The sequence below is a fragment of the Leptonychotes weddellii genome, chromosome 3, assembly GCF_054177405.1.
Source record: "Leptonychotes weddellii isolate Sample4059 chromosome 3, ASM5417740v2, whole genome shotgun sequence".
NCBI classification, from domain to species: domain Eukaryota; kingdom Metazoa; phylum Chordata; class Mammalia; order Carnivora; family Phocidae; genus Leptonychotes; species Leptonychotes weddellii.
Window position 1 is genome coordinate 147,781,836 of NC_138371.1, and position 6,900 is coordinate 147,788,735.

At 37.2% G+C, this 6,900-nt stretch overlaps 1 long non-coding RNA gene across 1 annotated transcript; it reads right to left on the reverse strand.

The window, feature by feature from the left end:
• Window positions 1-411: 411 nt before the first annotated feature.
• On the reverse strand, window positions 412-3,549 carry LOC145720673 (uncharacterized). Its single transcript, XR_014143820.1, has 2 exons — window positions 3,279-3,549; window positions 412-2,535 (listed from the first exon to the last, which is right to left on the reverse strand). It is a non-coding gene; the product is annotated as an uncharacterized LOC145720673 (long non-coding RNA).
• Window positions 3,550-6,900: the final 3,351 nt, after the last annotated feature.

A 6,900-nucleotide genomic window follows, 5' to 3' on the forward strand; every position in this document is an offset into this window, starting at 1 on the left:
AGGACACAATTCAACCTATAACATTCTCCTAGTCTTATGCATTTTTTTAAAAATGTTCTTTATTCTAGGCTTAGTGCAGTTTCAGGAGAAAGCAAGTCTTGTATGACTTCTTGATGGTGTGATTGAATAATAGCAGTACTCTCTTGAACTCTGACCCCATAAACTAAAAATTTATAGCTTTTTATTGAATTCCAGTCTCCTAAATTCCTGTTCCTCCCTACTTCTACCTATAACATCAGCTCTCAAGATATTGTTAGTTATACATAATTGTTATGGGCAATTGGATTTCATTTCATTGATGTTGATTTGTACTCAGATAGAAGTGGAATAACAGCTAGCATAACAGAGTGCTAAGGTATTTTTCAAATTTATTTTAAAACTACTCTTTCCAAAAAAAATGTTGGAGATAACCATAATGTGGCACAGATTCTAACTTTTCAGAGGAAATACAATTTTTGTAATAATATAATAAAATTTTGATCTAGCAAATTACTGACTTAAATGCTGTTCTCGTTGCATGCCCCTCTCTTAGTCTAGTTATGAGGACTGTTCTTTAAGTAGTGATATATAATAGAGTCATGGGAGAAGTAATAGCACTAAAGTGCTCACATTATAAAGAAGATTTAATATCAAATATAGGTAATGGAAAAGATATTTAAGCACATCATGAGTACAAATGCTGCTAATGATGGGTCACTTCTTCAACGGCTTTACTCCAAAGTGTACCACCGTATTAATCAATAATAATAATACCAATACCAATTAATCAATAATAATAATACCAAGTATTATCTGCACACTGATTATTACTAAGAGACTAGTATTTCAAAATAAGATCTTACTATAGTCATTAATGAATCTCCTGGCTAAAGTGGCACTTAAGTAAATTGACTCAGAGAAGTAAGGCTGTAGTTGAAGAACAGACTTATGGCTGACTCATCACCAGCTAACTGGTGACATTTGGGAAGATATTTTACATTTGTTATAAAGATTAGATATTTACACAAAATAATATGTATAAAACTAGCTAACATGTTGCCTACACATAATAGATGCTCATTAAGAGTTATCACTTTTGGGTGCCTGGGTGGCTCAGCTGGTTAAGCGACTGCCTTCGGCTCAGGTCATGATCCTGGAGTCCCTGGATCGAGTCCCGCTTTGGGCTCCCTGCTCGGTAGGGAGTCTGCTTCGTCCTCTGACCCTATCCCTTCTCATGTGTTCTCTCTCTCTCATTCTCTCTCTCTCAAATAAATAAATAAAATCTTTAAGAAAAAAAAAGAGTTATCACTTTTTATATTTTTCAGCTAAGTGCCAGGCACAGTTCAAAGCACTTGTCTGAATGCTTTTATATATTTAAGTTGTTTATCCTTTGCACACCACATATGTTTACATTCAAAAGTGACCAAACTGAAACTACCACTAGATGAACCATTTTGAGAAATTTATAATTATACATTTTACATACATGTAAATGAAATAATACTAAATAGCATTGGTCCAACTACCTCTTGAAAAGATTTTTACCAAAGCATTCTACATATATAGCTGTCTTTCTTATTTTTAAGGAGTTTCAGAAAAAGTGATGTTTCTTTAGCAATGTTCTATTGATTAGTGGCTCTCAATCTTTAGCATGCATCAGAATCACCTGGAGGGCTTGTTAAAATACGGTTTCTATTTCAGTAGTTCTATAGTAGGCTCAAAAAATTGTGTTTTTAATAAGTTCTCATAACACATTCTCAGATGAAGCTGTTGGTCTAGGGATTGCAATTTAAGAATCATTGCTATAGGTCAATGACTGTCAAGAAGCAAGAAATTCTTCCTTGATTCTAAACATAAGTCTCTCTGATTCATGTTCTTAACTTCTATCTAAGAAAAAGTAATACATATGAATTACTCTTGCCTATAAGGTAATTTATTTTGAAATACTGAAACTAAAATCTGAATGGATATTGAGGAAAGCCTGAAACTCGGGTGACAATTCCCATTCTGAAAGTATAGAAGATCTCAGTGCAGGCCCACTTATAAATATCCCAGGACATGAATTTCGAGCATCAGGGGAAGCAAGAAGTCCTTTGCACGCAAGAGGATACAATCCTGCTTTGTTCTGGACAGACAGTACACCCATTCAGGAACATTATCCCTAAACATATTAGTATTTTATTTCTAACTGATATTGGCAGGTATAATTGGATCATCTCAGGCTAATCATCTAAGTTAAAGCCATATAAATCCCATTGCATACTTCTAAAATTTGTTCTCAGTAACATATGGATTACTTTCTTGTAAAAAATATGTCTTGCTATTCAAGAATTTAGACTGTAATTAACTCATCATGGTACACAAAATATATTTTTCACTGAAGTAGAGTCAAATTTCAAAGCTTTTTCAGTTTCTAATTCCAAATTTGAGATGATAGAGGTAGGAGAGAAGTAGGACACAGTATCCATCTTTGCCAAGAAGTCAAGCATTCAGCTTAATACCATCACTGAAAGAGCCAGCAGCCACATACCATATGCATGAAGCAAATCTTCTGTTCTGAAAAACAGATATTTTTATCTGTAAGGGTGGAATAGGATGAGATTTCACACATGATACTCTAATAGTACAAAAAACAAAAAGTTCCTTTCCTTATTGTTCAAAACATATTTCATTCTGTTCCGGAGTGCCTCTCCCTCTGATGACAGGCTTAGAAGAATGATTTACATTTTCTAACTAAAATGAACTTACTCTCTTTTGATTAAACGTAGGGGAGCCGGGTCAAAGTTTAATCTCCTTCCCAGAGTCCATCTTCCTCCTCAAGAGGTCTCCCATCCCTGCCTGGTACAGAGGAAAGCTAATGTTCTCATGGCCTGGGATTATCAGAGGTTCAGATGCTTGCCTGAATGAACCTGTCCTGGCCGGCTTGACTCTGGGCATCTGCTTCCAGCCTCTCAGGCGGACATGCCCACGGCTGATATGAATTGTGAATGACTTCCTCAGCCAGGGTGAGGCAAGCTAACTGCCTCCAAAGGCATCAAACCCCTCTCACTGTTGGCCAGTCTCCACCCCCTCCCCCCCACCCAGTGGCACTGTGGAATTCCTCCCATGTAGCCACAGCGGTTTTATGGGTCCACTCTGCAGCTATCAGCCTAATTTTAGCCTCGTTGATCTTATATACCCCCCTCAGGTTATGAAGGCACCTGTGGAGGCCACACACTCCAATGAGAGCTGAGATTTACTCAGTGCATCATCTCAAAGCCTCTGTCCCCCTACACATGCCACACCACTGTTGCCCTCACCTGCAGAAGCTCTGAGTGGGATGCTGGCCAGGGGGGCTCCTGGAGTAGCTAGTCTCCTCCCTGAGCTTCCTAAGTGCCCCCCTGGATTTCCTTCTTCTCAGAGCTCACACCCAAGGCCAGGCCTGGAGGAGAAAGGCTGGAGAAGGGGAGGAAGGGCTGGGAGGGCTGCTTTCCTGAGGGGCCAGGAAGAAAGTCCATGCTCTTCTCATTTCCTCTGAGTCCCTGCCTTTTTCACACTTCACCAAGAGAGAAACTCCTCATGAAAATTGGCTAAGAGCAGAACTTGAATGTTCTCACCAAAATAAAAATTTTAACTTAAAAACATTTAATTATTTTTATTTCTTTTTTTGAAAAGACACTTCATGTTCAACCTGGGCATATCTTGAGTTCTTACTAGTAATGGCTTGAAATCTCACTTCAGATGACCAACTTTTACTCTTGCTATGTAAAGAAAAGCTTTTACAATTTACAAAAGTTTTTTTCTCCTAACACAGCAAGGCTTTCAGAACTATTGCCTGTCTGGGCTATAAGATCCTGTTTTGTCAGTTTAAAGTTGAAATTGACTATTTTTGCCTTCTTAATGATTACGATACTTATCTTCCTGAGATAATAGATAGCTCTGGCTGAAAGGGGGGAAAAAAAGATCCAAATTCAAGCAGGTATGAAAAAAAGCACATTAATTTTTTAAATTCCCTGTTGAACTGACAATGTTTTAGGAATTTTTTACAAAAAAACAATGAGGCTAGAGACACACTCGGTAGGATCACCGTCATCTAAAGGCTGTTTTTAGCCCTTCAGGGTAAGAAATTTTTAATTGCATTGGTTTACTCAAAGACATCCAAACTTAATAAATTAATTCTCACAATTTAAACCCATAAAAAGCTCATTTGAAACCATAAAGCTTATGTTATAATTTATAATGCAATACATATCTTCTTTGTCACCCACCAGCTACAGTAGGAGGCAGAGTCCACAGGGACTAAAATGATGCAAGTAGATAACTATTTTTAACTGATTTGCAACGAAGTCTGATATTTTTAGCTTTAGAGTTACAATTATCTGAACACTTTTAATTTATACACAATATGTGACAAAGCAATAAAATTTAATGTTGAGTAAGAGGTGTAACCATGGATATACCCTGGAATGTTATTGTCTGTGAGCCAGGAAGCTAAATCAGGTCTCAGGCATTTTTCTATTCCATTTATATAAATACATATTACTATCCAGAAATCTCATATTCTATTTCATACTATAAATATGTTATTTAATTTGGTATTAAATAAATACTTCTCATGCTTGGAGCTATTCATTGCAATAAAGTAAAGGAGAAATAGTATCCCAACCTATACACAATTACTTAATGGTAGATCTGGGACTACATGCTACTCTGATATTGTTTAATATTTTCATATTTTTAAGTGAATACATTTATTAAGAAAAGGAAATAAGGCAAGTATCTGCTCTTATCACCTAACAGAATAACTTCAAAACCTGTATGCTGACAATTATAAAGATTAATGGGAAAATTTTAGAAGAAAACATAAGAGAAAATCTTTTTATATTGGGTTAGGAAAAAGAGTCCTTAGAAACAAAGAAGTGTGAGCCATTGAAGAGAAAAAACTTGATAAATGAGACTTCTACAATATTAAAATTTTCTGCTCTTTTAAGAATGTTGTTAAGGGGGTGCCTGGGTGGCTCAGTTGGTTAAGCGACTGCCTTCGGCTCAGGTCATGATCCTGGAGTCTCGGGATCGAGTCCCGCTTCGGGGGTCCCTGTTCAGCAGGGAGTCTGCTTCTCCCTCTGACCCTCCCCATCTCGTGCTCTCTCAGTCTCTCTCTCTCTCTCAAATAAATAAATAAAATCTTTAAAAAAAAAAAAGAATGCTGTTAAGGGCGCCTGGGTGGCTCAGTTGGTTAAGCAACTGCCTTCAGCTCAGGTCATGATCCTGGAGTCCTGGTATCAAGTCCTGCATCGGGCTCCCTGCTCTGCGGGGAGTCTGCTTCTCTCTCTGACCCTCCCCCGTCTCATGCTCTCTCTCTCAAATAAATAAGTAAAGTCTTAAAAAAAAAAAAAAGAATGCCGTTAAGAAAATGAAAGGACAAGCCACAGCCTGGGAGAAAAGATTTGCAAAATACAAGTGAGGCGTGATTAAAAGTAAGATAAAAAGTAAGAATAAGTGGGTAGGGTTAGCTAATGATGTGGCACTTCATGCTAAACGCAATCATGCTTCTCTTTCCAGCTTACAGTTGTAACTTTTTCTGTCATATATATGATCTGCACCTCATTATTTCCAGGTGAAGGAAGTGGTGTCATGGTTATCGAGAAAAGTTAGTGAGAAAGCACTATGAAGTCCGTAGAGCCAAAAGTCACCAACATTTTGTGGTCACTTTACAGTCGATAGGCATGTGTTTACTTACTGAACACCGTCAAACCTTCCACAATTTCATAGTATGGTATGACCAAACAGCCTGGCGTATGTATCTGAACATTTGATTCAGCACAAACAAAATGCAGAAAATATGACTGACCAGACTAAACATGGTTCTCATGACCGTTAACATAGAAAAGCGCACCCTTATTCAGGAAGGATCTTGAATCCTTTGGTCCCTGAACGTATTTAAAAAGTAACTGTATAAAGCAATATGTGTATGATTGTACTATTAAGCATATAACAAATGGAAATGTAATATATTTGGAAATAACGACTCAGGAGGAGGACAGGGCAAAGCTGTATTGAAATAAGAAAATGACACCACATGAATCCACATTAACAAGTAAAAAGAACCAGAAAAAGTAAAGACGTATTATTTGATAGGATGAACATGTTTGCTCAGCCATTTGAGTTCAAAAGTATGTAATTACAGTAAAGTTTTGGGCACTGCATTTGGCGCTGCAGATAGAATGTTTATTAAGACCAAAACCCATCTCATATGTATATGAATAGACAGTTCCTTGATAATACGGTGCTTCTATAACAGAGCATGTGCAGAGTGCTCTGTAGCAAGAGGGAAAGTTTTTATACTTGTTCTTTTCTAGGATAAGCATGAGATAATAATTTTCTTTTTCAAAGAGGAATAAAAATGGGTGCCTGGGTGGCTCAGTTGGTTAAGCAACTGCCTTTGGCTCAGGTCATGGTCCTGGAGTCCTGGGATTGAGTCCCACATCGGGCTCCCTGCTCAGCAGGGGGTCTGCTTCTCCCTCTGACTCTTCCCCCTCTCTCATGTGCTCTCTCTCTCTCATTCTCTCTCTCAAATAAATAAATACAATCTTTTAAAAAAAAAAAGAATAAAAATGAATGAAAAAAATGAATTTTCTAGGTCATGGATTTGTTAAATCACAAAGCATGTTCTCTCTAATATTGTATGTTTCTTCCAAAAGAACTCTTATCAATACAACAGTCCTTTCTCCTTTATTAAAATAGATGTTCCGTGTTGTATGAGTTCATACCATTGTTTGGAGCATTTCTCTAACTAGGTCAATTAATTTCACTCTTTTACCAGTCTTACACTATACACTTATTTGATCACCATCTCAAAGTGAAATTTTGCATAAGCCCAGAACCATGGCTAAAAAATCAAGGCAAATATCTTAATAGAGACTGAGGATAGTCAGCTTGAAT